The 16,638-nt window shown below is 45.2% G+C and overlaps 2 non-coding genes across 2 annotated transcripts; both read left to right on the forward strand.

The window, feature by feature from the left end:
* Nucleotides 1-7,533: 7,533 nt before the first annotated feature.
* On the forward strand, nucleotides 7,534-7,625 carry LOC142028807 (small nucleolar SNORD12/SNORD106). Its single transcript, XR_012649700.1, has one exon. It is a non-coding gene; the product is annotated as a small nucleolar SNORD12/SNORD106 (small nucleolar RNA).
* A 505-nt stretch (nucleotides 7,626-8,130) lies between these two features.
* LOC142028808 (small nucleolar SNORD12/SNORD106) lies at nucleotides 8,131-8,224 on the forward strand. Its single transcript, XR_012649702.1, has one exon. It is a non-coding gene; the product is annotated as a small nucleolar SNORD12/SNORD106 (small nucleolar RNA).
* The last annotated feature ends 8,414 nt before the right edge of the window (nucleotides 8,225-16,638 follow it).

Below are 16,638 nucleotides of genomic sequence, written 5' to 3' on the forward strand. Positions count from 1 at the left end.
CTGCCGATGATTGGTATATAAGAGGCAGGAGAAGGGTAAGTGGACCTCGCAATTGCACTTGGTGTATCTTTATATTTGCAGCCATTGGATGGATGTTAACTGGGATGATAAATAGTATGATTTGAATACCTGGGAATTTTATGTTCATGTTTTTGTGTTTAGATAATTTGTGAATACATCTATATGTTGATGAAGGAACAGGGTGAAAGGAATCACTCCTTCGGTGGTTTGGACTTGAACCTTGGGAGTATTTGAACGAAAGTGGGCATTGGATAGAAAGGGGGAACAAGCAGTATTATTTAAAGGGAGCATATATTACTCCTGTGGGGTGGAAAGCGGCTTTAGACTGGGAACAGACTTCAGATGTCTCTATAAGTTCCAGTGTTGGTGGACAAATAGGGGTAATTCCCTGCTCTGCATGTGGTCTTGTTTTTAGGATATATGAAATTTGGCACCAAGCTTGGGTTTTGTTGGAAGTGCAAATTTTGTGGGAAAAGGTGGTATTGTACATCCAGTAGGCGGAAGGTAGAGTGCCCTAAGTGCTTTCCCTAAACCCCACAGTTTCATAATTGGGAAAGAACCCAACAAGAATCTGAAGTAGTGATGTTGGTGTGTGGAAAGGAAAATCTGATCCCAGAAATCTGGGATGTGTGGGAAGAGGACTGGGAGAAAACTATAAGGAAGTGTAAGAAGCAATTTGTGTGGGAACTCACTAAAAGAACTAGCAAAAGTGAGAATCAATAGAAGTTATAAAATGGGTAACGCTCGAGGGGGAATTCTGAAGAAGAGTCTTTTAGGGTGTGTACTCACTCATTGGAAAGATATTGTCGGGACTGGAGGCATGGAAAGCAAGAAGACCCTTATACAAAGGCCACCATTGGTTACAATATTTAATAAATTAGAAAGCAAAGCTAAGTGGCCACTCAATGGGTCAATTGATTATAATACTCTTTTGCAATTGATGCTGTTTTTAAGGAGAGAAGGAAAGTGGGATGAAGTCTCATATGCAGATATGTTTTTTACCCTCTAAAATAATCCAGAGCAGCAAAGGGACTGTGGGATGGTACCACCGCAGGACCCCATGGTACCCGCACTTGAGCGAGTGTAAGAAATTTGGTCATTGGAAAAAGGAATGTCCAAGGAACAAGGAGAGGGGGTGAAGCAATCGGACAGGAAGAACGGTAGCCCATGTGAAGGAAGATTGACGGGGACCTGGGGGATCTATCCTAGTGGATCCACTGGTTATAATTAAGCTAGGGAGGAAACAACAAGAGGTAGAATTTTTGGTTGGTACAGGGCAACATATTCTGTTTTGAATCGAGCCTTGATGCCCCCGGGAGATGATTATGTCACGGTAAAAAGGGTGACTGGCCAAAGTGAAAAGCCATATTTTTGTAAGTCTTTTGAATATAAATTAGGAAAATAATGGGGCATGCACAAATTTTTGTATATGCCTAACTCCCCAAAGGCTCTTTTGGGAAGAGATTTGTTGGAACAATTGGGGGCAAAGATTGTATTTGAGAAGGGAGAAATTACTCCGGAGGTAAAAGATCAGCAGTATATCCAGATATTGAGTCTAACTTTAACCAGTCTCCCCTCAGAAGGAAAAATTAGCGAGGAAATCTTAGATCAGGTATACCCTGGGGTATGGGCCACCAATGTACCTGGAAGAGCGAAAAATGCTCCACCTGTTGGAAATCAGGCTCAAGGAAGGCCAACAACTGGTAAGAATTAAACAATATCCCCTAAAGAAGGAAGACAGGGAAGGAACCCGGCCGGTAGTAGAAAAATTTTTGCAATTAGGATTATTAAAAGAATGTGAATCTGATTTCAACACCCCTGTATTACCCATTCGGAAACCCGACAGGTCATATCGGGTGGTCCAGGACTTGGGGGCTGTGAATAAGATAACTGAGGACCTTTACCTGGTAGTGGCAAATCCATACACCTTGCTGACTGTATTGACACCCGAACTAACCTGGTTTACTGTTTTAGACTTGAAGGATGCTTTCTTTTGTCTCTCTCTCCATGAAGCCAGCCAAAAATTATTTGCATTTGAATGGGAAAACCCCAAGAGTGGTCGGAAGACCCAGCTCACTTGGACGGTGTTGCCACAAGGATTTAAGAATAGCCCTACTGTTTTCAGCAATCAGCTTGCAAAAGACTTAGAATCCTGGGAAATCCCGTCTGAGGAGGGAAAACTGTTACAGTATGTGGTTGATATCCTGATTGCCATCAAAACGGAAAACGACTGTATGACCTGGATGGTGAGTCTGCTAAATTTCTTGGGGCTCCAGGGGTACCGGGTATCTAAGAAGAAGGCCCAGGTGATGCAGCCCACAGTGAATTATTTGGGCTATGAAATTAGTGCTGGACAAAGAACTTTGGGACAGGCTCGCAAAGAAGCAATATGCCAAACCCAGAGACCTCGGATGGTAAAAGACTTACGGACTTTTCTGGGGATGACTGGGTGGTGCTGACTGTGGATTTATATGGACTGCTTGTTAAACCACTGTATGCACTAACAGCCACTGAGCAGAAACACCTTGAGTGGAATAAGGAAACCAAATGAGCCTTTGAGCTACTGAAAAAGGCTTTGATGTCAGCCTCGGCCTTAAGACTCCCAGACGGGAGTAAGCTGTTTTTTCTTTTCTCTCACGAGCAGCAGGGCATTGCCCTGAGAATATTAGCACAAGATCTGGGTCCGTATCAATGGGCAGTTGCCTACTTCTCTAAGCAGTTAGACGTGACTGCAAAGGGTTGGCCTAGATGCCTGCGGGCGGTTGCAGCTGTGATACTGAACATACAGGAAGCCTGGAAGTTCACTCTGGGCCAGAAAATGACAGTTTTGGTGTCCCATACAGTATCGGCAGTACTGGAAGCAAGGGGTGGACACTGGCTCTTGCCACAAAGATTCCTGAGATATCAGGCTATACTGGTACAACAGCACGATGTGGAGATCATAGTTACTAACATTGTCAACCCAGCTTCTTTCCTCAGTGGAAACACAGGAGAACTGGTGCATCATGACTGCTTGGAAACTATCAAAGCAACATCTGCAAGCTGTCCAGACCTGAGGGACAGGCCTATGGAAAATGGAGAAAACTGGTTCACAGACAGAAGCAGTTATGTCTTAAGTGGTAGGTTACATGTGGGATATGCCATTACCACCAGTCAAGAAGTAATAGAGTCAGGGCCATTGCCCATGAATACCTCTGCACAGAAGGCAGAAATAATTGCCCTGACCCGCGCCCTGGAATTGGCCCAAGGCAAAGTTGTGAATATTTATACAGACTCAAACTATGCCTTTGGGGTTGTACACGCACACGGAGCAATCCGGAAAGAAAGAGGATTATTGAACTCTCAAGGGAAAAATATCAAACATGCAGAAGAAATCTTGAAGCTATTGGAGGCTGTCCAACTTCCTGAGAAAGTGGCAATCATGCACATTAAGGCACACCAGAAAGTGAGCTCAGATTTAGAAAAAGGAAATGAGCTGGCGGACAGAGAAGCAAAACAAATAGCTAAAACAGAGATAAAAACAGAAGGGGCTCTAGTCCCCAACAGGAGAATCTCTCTAGAAGGTAAGCCAGAGTATACCGAGGAAGATCAGAAGCTTATTACAGATCTAGAAGGGTCTTATAATGAAGAGGGGTGGGCTCTTACCCCACAAGGGAAACTAATCATTCCCTCTTGCCTACTATGGTATCTAGTACGGGAGGAACATAGGAAAAGGCATTGGGGAACAGAGGCTTTTTATAAACATTTAATAAGAGAAATTGTGGCCAGAAATTTATATACCACGGTGAGAGGTGACTCAACAGTGGCCTTTGCCTCCAGACTAATCCTAAGAATACCCCCAGGCCAGAAATGGGCCAAATTGGGAAAGGCAATAGGCCTGGACAACAATGGCAGATTGATTTTACAGAACTTACAAGAAAAGGGGGGTATTGATATTTATTAGTATTAACTGATACCTTTTCAGGTTGGCCAGAAGCATTCCCAACCAGAACAGCTAAAGCTCGGGAGGTAACTAAAATATTGGTACAAGAGATAATACCATGCTTTGGAGTTCCAGCAACTATATCGTCTGACAGAGGACCACATTTTGTCTCAAGTGGTACAACAAATTAGCCACCATTTGGGCATAGATTGGCAGCTTCATACCCCATATCGCCCTCAGTCGAGTGGCCAAGTGGAAAAAATGAACCACTTAAACAGCAAATTGTGAAATTAGGACAAGAAGCAAACTTGGCCTGGCCTCAGTCTCTTCCTTTAGCTCTTTTGCACATACGAACAAGACCAAGGGCGAAGGAAGGACTGAGCTCCTTTGAAATCTTGTATGGACAATCCTATGGAATATAGAGAGGGATGTCCGTACAAGCCGGGGACAAAATTATGACTTCCTACATGGTGGCATTGGGCAAGCAGCTCAATAGAATCAGAAAGCATGTGATTGGGACTTGAGGGAGAGGTTTAGATGGACCTGTGCACAATATACAACCTGGAGATTATGTATATATAAAGTCTTTTACAGAAAAAACTCTGGAACCACAGTGGGAAGGACTGTTCCAGGTACTCTCACCTCCTTTACAGCAATCAAGATCAAAGAACAGAATGCCTGGGTACATCACACTAGCGTAAAAAAAACACCACAAAAGGTTTGCACCTCTGAAGTCCAGGGACCCCTGAAGCTCAAACTGCAAAGGTAGAATGTGGATTAAGATTTGCATAATCCTGGTAAACCTACAGGCGATTAGTGTAGCTGCTTGGCAAGAGAATTCGTATGTACAATTGACACAGAACATTACTCAAATTATAAACAAGACTGATTGTTGGGTTTGTACCCAAATGCCAAGGCATTCTGGTCATGGAGTGCCCTTGATAGGTGTCCCATTGCCATTGAATGTCTCTTGGACAAATGTTACTTTCTGGAAAAATACCACTCTCAGGAAAGATCCCCAAGCCAAGTGGGGCCAAAGGTTGGAAATGAAAACAATAACGGCCAATACCTCAAGAGACCATTGCCTGATAAACTCAGGAAATGGTACGTTTGTTGGGGAATATTCAAATTGCAATAAATTCATCTCGCTGAACATGACAACTATTGACCCAGCATTTCAGTTACTTAATTACACTGGCCTCCCGGTTCTGTTAGGAACAGGGTGGTATTGGTTATGTGGTACAGCAGCCCGGAAGACTTTGCCTCTGGGGTGGCAGGGAGCACGTACTTTAGGTGCCCTGGTCCCCAACATTACTATTATTGATAAAACAACACAGAATCCCGTGAGAAGAAAACAAAGAGCCACTTCAATCAGAAACCGAAGGACGAGTAACCCCTTAATAGAAAGGCTGACAGGCTATCATAGCTTCGTGCCATGGCTAATCCCATCTCTGAGGGTTAGCAAGTTAGAAAAGGCTATAGTAAACATCTCAGCTGTAATAGAGATAATTGAGAATAAAGCCATAGATGCTATTGGAGTGCTCCAGGAAGAAACTATTGGTTTATCAAAAATACTATCACAAAATCATATGGCTCTAGATTTATTATTAGCCTCACAAGGAGGGGTATGCACAGTGATCAATGTTAGTTGTTGCTTGTATGTGGACCAGAGTGGGCGATTACTGATGACTTACGGGAGATCAGGAAACAAGCAAAAATCCTACATGAAGTAACTCAAGATGACACCTCTTGGGGATTTTCTGAGCTGTGGGAAGAGCTAACCTCTTGGTTACCAGACTTAATGTGGTTAAAGCAATTGTTTGTCACTGTGATAATAATCATCCTTTTGTCTATAATCCTTTGTATAGCAGTTCGATGTGGTTTATGGTGCTTTCACAACACAGGAGATTCCTATGGTGAATGGAAGAAGAACCAATTATGATGGAAACTTGAGTCTAATAAATATTTTGAGAGAATGGTAGATAGGGAAACACTGTATTAGAATTAGGTGTAGTAAAAGAATTTACTACTTTTCTAGAAAAGGGGGGACTGAGAGAAGAGGGCTTAAGGGAATCTTAATAGATAAAACACTGCTTAATAATCTAGATTGCTGTGCAGCCCAAAGAATCAAGCTGATAGACAATGTTTAATGTTTTGCCAATTATTGTATAAACTGAGTCAAGAAGTCCTGCAGTTCCTCGCAAAGGACAGTTCCTGAGAACTAGAGACTTGCCTTAAGAACCAGCTAAAACCGACCCTGCGGTTTGGATAAGAGCCAAGGAACAACTGAGTCTGCACAAGTGTAAAAGGTTACTAGCAGTGACGAAGAGGAGTTGTCTGCCTTCGTCTTCACGACCACCACAAGGAGGGGCTGCGCAAGTGCAGTCAGGAGGAATGTATGAAAATGACTCCTTGGAACTACTTTTAATATGAAGTGGGGATAGGTCATGCATATGTATAGGCGTATTGAGAAACCTTATGTATATGTAATACTTGACTGTATAAATTTGGAGCTAGTTGCCGCGTATTGAGAAACCTTATGTATATGTAATACTTGACTGTATAAATTTGGAGCAAGTTGCCGCATCAGGCGCGCACGACTTTGGTGGGACTAACCCCCTGTGCTGCCCAGCACTGAATAAACATACCTAATTTACAATCTCACAGATTGTGAAGTCTATTCTCCGTACATCACCGCCATGCCAGAGCCTCTGGGTAACTTTAAGGGTAAGTCCTTAAAGTTACTGTTTCTCATTGGTTTAAAAAATGTATGTATATTTTTTTTTCTTTGAAAAAGAGTTCCCGAGTTGCTTCTGCAATGCTTTGTCAGGTTGGTGTCCCTGGAGACTTGACAGATGTGTAGGTTTGACCACTGGCTTAGATACTGTGCAGCTGACAGCAGAGAGGGTTCCCTCCTGCAGGAGCCTTGCCGCCCGTTGTGTCTTGTCTCACTCCCGCGGTGTGCGAGGTGGCAGGTCCAGCAGGGCAGGAACCCTGCAGCCTGGGAGGGGTGGTGGGTTGATGGCTCCGAGCCCCCGGCAGGTGCCCCGTGGCCGGAGGGTTGGGGACCAGGACGTGATGGTTGGTGCTCTGCTGCTGGCCTGGCATGGGGCAGAGCTAGCCTGGCTGTGGTGGGCCGCTGCAGGAGAGACTGGTTCTGGAGCTTTCCTGCCCTGCCCCTTGCTGGTAGGTGGGCAGTAGCGTTTGTGGCCAAGCTGTTCCCTCTGCCTGGGCTCTGGCGATTGGGTGGCATTTACTGCTGCACGTGCGACCTCCTGCCTTTGTGCTGGGAAGGTGGAAGCCTCTCATGGCCATAAAGGCTGGGCCTGCAAGAGTGCATAACCTGTTATCTCTGCTTGCCTCCCCTTTTTGTGTCCGTCTTGTGCTTTGTTGCAGAAACCCCATCAGTGTTTTTTTCTCTGGGCTTTTGCAGTATTTCCCATCACGTGTACTCGTTGAGCGTGCCAATGAGCCAGCTCTTCTTGGGGAGGGATTTGCGTGAATTCACTCATTGCCTGCAGGTCTGCTGGGCAAGGTGGGAATGTGGTACAGCTTCTGCGGGTGTGCAGCCTCCTAATTCCTGGGGACTCGCTGGTGTAAGCGATGACTGAATTTTCTCCCCACCAGAGCGACAAGTGTTGAATTCTCACTGTTCAAGGCAGGTCATGTCCGATGCACCAGCAGGGAAGAGCTGCTGTGTCCCACGTGCTGCCGGGGCCTGGTGCTGACTGTTCCCTTTGGCTTTACTCATAAGGTGCTGCGAAGGCAGTGGGGGTGTTGAGCCTCTGGGAGACCTGATGTGGTGGCTGTAGGTGGCAGCGATGAATTGTGAGATGAGGGCAGTTGCCTGGTTTGTTCCACCATGCCTGAACCTTCAGCAAGTAAGAATGGTAAGTCTTTGATCCGCCTATGTACGCTGATTTAAATAAAAAAAGGAAAAACCTTTCTGTAAGGGATTTGGTTCTGCAATGCTTTGATCGGTTAGTGTCCCTGGAGATTTGACAGATGTGTAGATTTGAGCAATCCAACCGGGGCCCTTTTAAGTGTTGTACCTGATTATTAACACTTGTTGAAATACACAAGTTTCCTTTTGCCATCTTTCCTGCAGGGATTAATACCTTGTCAGTTGTTACGGACATGAAGATTTTTCAAATGTAATTGATTGCCTTTTAATGTTCAGCTGAAGAGCATCTGTCATGATGACTTCAGACTTTTCCCCACCAGATTGGCAATACTGATGCAAACTTCTGTTTTAGCCAGATTGACTGATTCCACAGACGCAAGGTGCTTCAGTTCCTCATGTGGCTCCATATTGAGGCTACATGCCCTTGCTTGCACCTCTGTTGCAGGGAAACTACATGTATGCTGCATGCTTTGAGGGCAGGCAGCACTGGAGGGTGCTGTCTGCACATACAGTAACACTGGTTGTATAACACTATCTGACATGCGTGAAAGACTTGAGGATCAAAAGTGAAGGAATTCTTGCTTTCAAAAGATCTCAAGTAAATGGCAGAGAGCTCTGACAGGTTTCAATTTAACTTTAACAGCATAAGCATAGCTTTTTCTTTTTTTTTTTGTTTTGCCCCATTTAAGCACTGTTAAAATGAGGTGCTTCTAACAGTCAGGGAGCTTTTGTTCTTGATATTTTTTTTCTTTTTTTGGGGGGGGGGGTGGTGGTATTTTTTCCCTTTGAATGGGAGGTTCTCAATGCCTTGAGGTGTAGATGAAAGTCAACTTCCAGCAATGTGTCTATTTGCAAGAGAGGGATTGCTTTTGGTGTTCTTTTTCTTCCTTTTTTTTTAATAGAAGATCAATGATGTGACATCTTCTTTGATTAGGATTTCACTAATGCTCTAGAAAATGTGCTTAACAGAACGTCATGGGATAAAAAGCTATTGTCACTGACTTCATTCAGTTACAGCCTTCTGTTGCTGTTCAGGTGCCTGTTATGCAGCTATAGAATCTCCAAGGAGGCTGAAATCTCCTTGGTAGCCTGTATCTATGAAGAGCATAAATGACCTTTTTATATGGCACTCTTGAATTCAAAAGGAGCGCGAGTGGTCTGTGTCAGATGGTGAAGCTGTAGAGCTGACCAGGTATGTTATGTTACTCTGGCACTCTCTGCTCAGTCAGCTCCCCAAGGCTTTTATGAAGTACTACTCTAAAAGCTCCCACCATGCAGTTTTATGAGTGCATCTATTTGGAGTGCCTGGCAGTGAGGAAGTTTTTGCTGTTTGCAGAGCACCCCTTGCTGTCTAATAGTTTTGGGGGGGGGGATTTGAGAGCTATATACTTGCTGTTTCTGATAGAGTGGACTGACGATGTTGGCTGTTTTCTTGACAGGTTGAGATTTGTCAGAAGTTGACCTGGGTTCTGCTGTGATTTCAGTGTACTAGCAGAAAGCTGTCTTCTGCTAATGATGTCCCTCTCCATGCTACTGGCTGTGATCGCTTGTCCAAGCTACAGCATTCACATCGCCCTGCAACAGCTCTGGTCTTTTCTCAGAGCTAGCAGGAGTGATAAACTGGTGTCCTGCCAACTTACAGATGGAGGGTGTTATTTTTCTTGGTATGAGGCATTTAACTGTAATGGATTCTGGAACTTGCTGCATTTTTAGTGTAATTGGATGCTTTTGTCTGCAAGGGCTGCATTCGCCACCTGACAGCTAGTGTTATCCTACCATAATCATTAAAAGTAAGGAAGCCTCTCCTTAGAGAGTGACTGTCAAGTATGGGAGGATGGCCTTCTGTGTAATCAGAGGGGGGATTCAAGTCTTGGCTCTCCCCTGTCATCCAGAAAGCTTTAGTAATGTATCATTGGCAGCCTGTAAAGTGGGAAGGGGCATCTTGGATGCTGCAGTGCAATGTGCGTTTCTGTACCGTTTAGAGTCTTATTTTCAATAAAATCTGAGTACTGGGTGAATTCAGCTGGTGACTGAAATTCTCTTTACATGCTTTTAACAGCCCATTTCTGGATCTCGTAATTGTTTTGGGGAGTTGGATGGCAACAGTGCTTCTTCATAGTGATTGCTTACATGGAGCTGCCTGCTGCCTCAAGCTAGGAGAAAGGGGCATGATCTCATGGCAGTATAGCTTTTTCGGATACCCTGAAGTAAAAGTGCTTAGCTGACACTTGTGGCTGCTGCTGTGCTGCAGGAAGCATCATTAGGGCACAGTTCTCTGTATGTAAACAGCTGGGTGCTAAAGTTCGACAACAGGTCTGTCTTCTGGACCAAGGGGAGAGGTGTAGTCTGCACTTTGTTTCTATTTGGACAAGGGCTGTCCCTCAGCTTCTCCCTTAGATCCTGTGCGGGGAGCAGCTGGTGTAGAACATGAGTCAGCTGGGATTTTAGCTGGCTTGGTAAAAGGTGTGGATTAGCATGTTCCCAGGTAAGTCACTGGCTTTGCAAATTCTTCTGTACATGAGTCTTACAGAAAAGTGACAGCAGTCTGGGAAGGCATGGAAGCTGATGTCAGCTTCTGTGAGGATATGGACATTTCCCTCGTGCAGTGTGTTCAGCTCACAGGAATGACTGCTTCTGGCTAGAGAGACTTGGTGACAGATGTTCATTCAGATCCTGCAGTCTTCCCCTGGATGCTCTTTGGCAAACTTCCAGGTTTGCAGAGCAGGAGAATGAAATAAATTGTACATACGTGCTGAAGTAGGGAACCACTAAATGAGAAGCTAAAGGCTTTTCTAATACCTAATTTCCTAATACCAGAGAGGTAGTCAAGAGCCTGAAGATGTATTGCTTCCTGTACCTCTGACTTCCATACCCCAGATCAATTGACTGTACACATCTGGCCTCAGTAGGGGTGAAAAATCTGGGTCAACGCACCTGTGCTGCACAATGGCTGCACATATAGAGGGGTTGAATGGTGGCGAGTCTGTTGTGCAGGGAGGGAGAAGGCATTCTCCATCTGCTGTGCCCATTAGCCTGGCAGTCAGGAGTGGTGCCTGCGTGATGTAGTCAAACAGGCCTTGGCAGATGTCTCATGCAGGTCCTGGTCTGGGAGCATTTGTACACCCCACTGGCAATACAAATGAAGTAAATTGCTCCTTCAGATAAAGCTCATGAGAAGAATTGGGATAGATACTAACCTGCAGTGTCTCAGACAGCAGGTTCAGATTCAAACCCCAGCCCTAAGGATGGAAGTAGCTGTTCCCATGTGCTGCTGTTGGGCAGTAGTGCAGCAGGTATGTGCATTAGGGATGGGGTTAAAAACTAATCCCCCCGCAGCCTCATTAGGCTCCTGAGGAGCAGGGCCACCTGGCAGCTGTTGAAGGTTCCTGTGTTGCTAGTTCTGGGCCTGTGGAAGCCTGTAACTGATGGGTTGTCCATGCTAAATGCCAACCAAGGGGCTGCTGCCTGAAAGCAGCGGGGTGCACACACAGGGGCTGCAGTGAGCTAGCTAGCCCAGTGGTGACAACGCAGCTGGAAGTAGCTGAAGGGCAAAAGTGAGGCATGGATAACAGGCTGAGGAAACATTTAAGGAATGATTTCCTGCAGCATTTGAAGTACTGCTGTGTTATTTTTACTGCCCGACAGCAACAGCCTAACTAATACTGTAATGGGTTGGAAGTTATTTACAGCAGTTACAAGTTTAGAGGGTATTTCTGCTACTCAAAAGCATAAATAACAGTTTCAGTGGTTACCAGAGGGGATTTGGTATCTGAGCTGATAGTGGCCTTTGGCATATATGTTTAGTAGGAAACAGCAACAATGGAAAAATAGCTATTCATCAGCATTCAGAGCAGTCTCCCATTAAACTGGGTAGAGATTTTTCTCATTCAGTTAATGTAAGGAGCATGATCTCTTGAAACAATATATTGATGAGGGATCAGAACTGCTGCTCAGGTAATTACTTTCATAATGAGCATACTTACCAGCAAGTGTACTTCAGGAAGTGGAGAGTGCTGGTTGTCCAGTGGGACCTGTAAGGACAGATGTAGCTGGAACATGTTCTTTGCATGTTTTATTACCTCTCCAAGAAAAGTTGCGCAGGCCAGGATTCAAATATGCATAGGGATGGGAGACAAAACTGTCTGAAGATAACTGATCCATTGTAGGCAACCCGTAAATGCTCTCTAGTCTGGATGCAGAGGCTGGTTGGAAGCACTGAACTGCGTGCGAAGAACTGGATCTGGAGGTCTCCTCTGACCCGGCAGCTGTAGGGGGTGCTGTGTGCATGCGTTGCCCAAAGCTTAGTACGGGCCAGATGGAGTTTCTGCATCAAACTGAGTTGTTTCCTGTGTGTATATAGGTAAGATGCTTTCACCTCGTCGCTATAGTGCTGTGCTGTAGTAAACCTCTGGACCAGTGGTCGTTAGCTTATCTGTAAGAACAAGAAGTGTGACAAAGTGGAGACAGACACGAAAAGTAACATCTGAACTTGCCAGAGGTTTTTATTTAGAGGAGTAGAGGTGGAGGAGTTCTTCTGTACTGATAAGCTTTTGTTTCAAAGCTTTCATCTGCTGGATTTTCTGATATGCCTGCAAACAGCCAGGCACCTTAGGTGTGGCTTCATTTTACATCTGTCTCTGTTCTGGAACTAGTTTGGGTCTAGAGAACATCCTGTCCCCTGGCACTCCTTCCACACCTTTGCTCCAAATTCCCACATACCATGCTCAAAAATGTGATCACGGCTGCCTTTACCAAAACTCTCTCTGGGCAGAGTTTCAGCAAAATGAGGGTAAATGGTAGGTGCAGCTGGTAAACACAGGCTGGGGCTCATGTTCTTTAGTAGTAGAACATCTTTTTTTCTGTAATATAGGATATCCTACCTTCTGCTGCTTCTCCAAACACCCTTGGTAATGGAGAGCTGGCTGAACTTGGCTGTGGCCAGCTATGGGCTCTCAGCAATGTGGTATGCTATGAGCTCAGGTAATTTTCCTGTGTGTAACTGTGAGCTGTTAAAAAACTTGAGCTGCAATGGACTTCCTAGTACCACTGTGTTACAGCCAAGTAATGAAGTATGCCTCCCAGTTAAGAGAGAAACCATTAAACTTTATTGTTTGTATCAAGCATGGACGTAAGATCACCCCATTTGAAAATCTCTTCATACAGCCCTTTGATAAAAGATGGGGTGAGTTGTGTGGGGGGGCGGTTTAACACTGAATTTAAAGCAATTTGTAGCTCAGCTTTCTTCCTCAGAGCTGCCCTTGGCATTTGTTGCCCCATTGCTTGCCTGACTCTTGCAGGCCCTGGTCAGCTCCTGAGTGTGTCTGCTGGGTGTTTTGAATGAGGAGATGAGGGCCAGGAGGTATGTTTCGGACAGTGGCTTAGAGCTTTTTCTGTGCACAGACCGCTCCCTACTAGCTCTCAGAGGCTGGCAAAGGATAATCACAGTATGTCCAGAGCTTATCTTCTGCTGCTGCGAAGTGGCTGAGCAGGACACTGAGGATGAAGGCAAGAATTGTCAGTTCTGTCAATTACAGCAGGAACAGATGATGCTGTATGTACTTGTGTAACTTTCTAAAACCGAAATCTGGAGTCACTCAGGGGCTGGTATGTTTAAGTAAATGTTTACTTTTCTCTAACAGCTCTGTTTCTTGGTGCCATGAGCATTTGAGAGGAAAATAGCACAGAATATTTCTCTGTCTGATGTTGCTTTTAATAGGCATGTTTTCATACACAGTGAGAGGTTTAACATTTGTATTCCCAAAGACCCAGGCATCTTTTTGACTGCATGGTGATTATTATATTCCTTTTAGACCCATCTGTTAAGTGGCTGCATTAGCTTATGGGATAGCACAGTCCATTTATTCATTGCATTCATTGCTGCTTCCACTTTTTGTGTTATTTCCTCTGCCTCCATCTCTGCTCAGTGATGGATTAAGTTATCTGACACATCAGTTGTGTTGACAGGCTAGATGTTATCATGGACACCAATGAAGCAAAACTTGGTTTCGTGATTGCCCTAGGAAGACCCATGTTTCAGGACACTCAGATTGCCCCACAGGCAGTAAGGGGAAGATTTTTTTTGAAGGAGAGGGTTTGAAGGAGTGTTTTAAAGAGATGTTCTGCAGCTATAGACTTCTGTTGGTCTTCCACCCTTTTTGCCAGATCCCTTGCAGTGGTTGGGGTGAAGCCAAGTGTCTTGGTGCAGCCCAGGTCTCTGGTGCTGTGGGAACTGCTGGTTCGTTAGAGCACCTAGGGTTCCCAGGCACTTTCCCCTCCAAGCGTTGGGCACAGGGTGCAGATAGTGCTGATACCCTTTGGCACTGCCCTGGCTGTCTTCTGTCAGCCTTCATCTTGTAGAAAACTGCAGTTTATGTCCCTCTGCTCCCTGCTGTGACTTTTCTTGCTCAGACCACCTGGTTGATGCTCAGGTTCAGCTCGCTGTGTAGGGGGAGGCCTGGTGCTCTCTCTGGAGCTCTAGCTTTCTGCCAAGGTTCCCAGCACACACCACCAAAATCTCCCCTTTGCAACATGATACCTACCCGAGACTGGTGCTAAAGCCTTCTAGATTGTTCCACAGTAAATTAAACTCTAGAGAAAAGTGCTGGAGATGGTTCTCTTCACATTTACAGAAACAGGTACTCTGGGGTCTGAAGAAATTATCTTCACCTGTTTCTCTGCTCAGTGCCAATGTGAGGCTAGCAAGGACTGGATGCAGCCCCTGCCACAGGGCTTCCAGTGACTGAAACGGGCTCAAGTCCTTTATGATGTGGATGGGAAACACCTGGCAGCTTGCACGTAGTAAGAGAGTTGTCTTGGTGATGGGTAAAAATATTCACTGTGCTACACCATATTCATGGTGTTTGTAAATCGCAGCAATTCCATTATATTCCCTAAGGTTGATTTGGGTTCATGGAAACAGGTTCAGAGCCATTTCTGTCTATGTTACCTGAGAATCTGCCTGATTTCTTCAGTATTATATTTCGAAAAATGTCCACTGGATAGTCTGCAGTTCACTGTGCCTGTCGCTTGCTCTGTTCAGTTTTGAATGCTGTGGCTGGGTCACCTTGAAGTCTTCCCTCTAGTGCTGAGAATAAGCTTGACTTCCCCAGTCTTTTCTCAAAGCAAATATTAAAGCCAGGGGCTGTCCTCATTTCTCTACTTTGCATAGACTCCCTTGGGTTCATGTAACCTTTCTCAGCGAGGATGTCCAGGGCCCGACAAACTTTTGGAGAAGTGGTCTCAGCATTGACTGCACGAAGAAGCAAGGCACGTTCCCCATCTCCGACAGGGTGCAGGTGTCCTTCCAGTGGGCTGAGGAGGCTCAGCTGGTGCATGAGGGTGGTGGGTGAGCAGATGCAGCCCCATGTGGTGCTGCTTGCCAGGTGGATTCTCTGAAGCCTGTTCCTGGAAGCTGCTCTCCGAAGCTGGGGCAGTGTGTCAGCACCCAGGGGCTGGCCCAGAGTAGCACACGTGCTTTCTGCTCCACACATGCTTACATTTCCCGCTGTGGGTGGCCGCAATGTCTTCAAGACCGTACTGCTTCTGGTTCAGGGCAGCTCTTTAACTGAAAGGGTGAGGCTCGTGCTTTTGATCCTCCCACAGATAGTGGAATGCTTGCACATGGGTCCAGGATAGAACCTGGCCTGTAGGCAGCAGCTAATTTCTGGATACCATTTCTCAGTGAGAAGAAATACTAAGTTGTACCTCTGCCCTTGTTTAGCAGCTTGGAGTATGTATACTTTCTTTGTGCTGCACAGCTGTGCCAATGGTAGACATTGCCTTACCCTCACCAATTTTCCCAAATCCAGCTGGAGAATTTAATGGCCTACTGATGAAGAAAGATGGTTGCTGTCTCATGCAAATGGTTGCAAACCATCTGCAGGCACACGAGAGTGTTGCTGTAATTGTTACATGTTACAGTGGCTTAGTCTCCATTCATGTTTGCAAGAATTTTGTCTACCAAGAGGAGATAAAAACTTTTTTTTTCCCTGAGATATAGCACTCATGGAGGAAGGTTTGTCTTGAGACAGTGGGTGTGGCCCTTGACACCAGCAGTTCAAAGCAGACTTTTCCTTTGAGTATTCACTGTCACTGTTTTATAGCAGGATATTTATAGGTGCAATTTTCTTTGAAATCTACAGAGGAGGACTGGAAGTGTCTGAGGAGTTTTGTTAGTCAGCAGTTTATGTTGCTGTGGAAACACCTTAGTAGGGCTTGGGAAAACCACCTGGAGAAAAAGGTGGTTGCCAAAGGTGCTAACAGCAATGTGCATCTCTTGTAAGCTAGGAACCAACCTAAACCTGTACATCAGGCACATGCTTCACAACAGCTACTGTTGTGTCATGAGGGTGACACATATTTTGTGCTGCTGGTCATGATTTCCTTCTGTAAACCCTCTCTGTCACTTCTCCGACCTATGACACAATCTCTGCCAGACTGTCATGGTTTAACCCCAGCCAGCAACTAAACACCATGCAGCCACTTGCTCACTCCTCCTTCCTCCCAGTGGGATCATAGAATCATAGAATTGTTTAGGTTGGAAAAGACCTTTAAGATCATTGAGTCCAACTGTCAACCCAACACCACTATGCCCACTAAACCATGTCCTGAAGTGCCACATCTACATGTTTTTTGAACACCTCCAGGGATGGTGACTCATCCTGTTCCAATGCCTGACAAGGATGGGGAGGAAAATTGTAAAAGAAAAAAAAAAAAAAAAACCAAACTCATGGGCTGAGATAAGAACAGTTTAATAACTAAAATATTATTAATAATAATATTTTATTATTAC

This window comes from Buteo buteo, chromosome 2 (assembly GCF_964188355.1).
Source record: "Buteo buteo chromosome 2, bButBut1.hap1.1, whole genome shotgun sequence".
In the NCBI taxonomy this organism is placed as follows: Eukaryota; Metazoa; Chordata; class Aves; order Accipitriformes; family Accipitridae; genus Buteo; species Buteo buteo.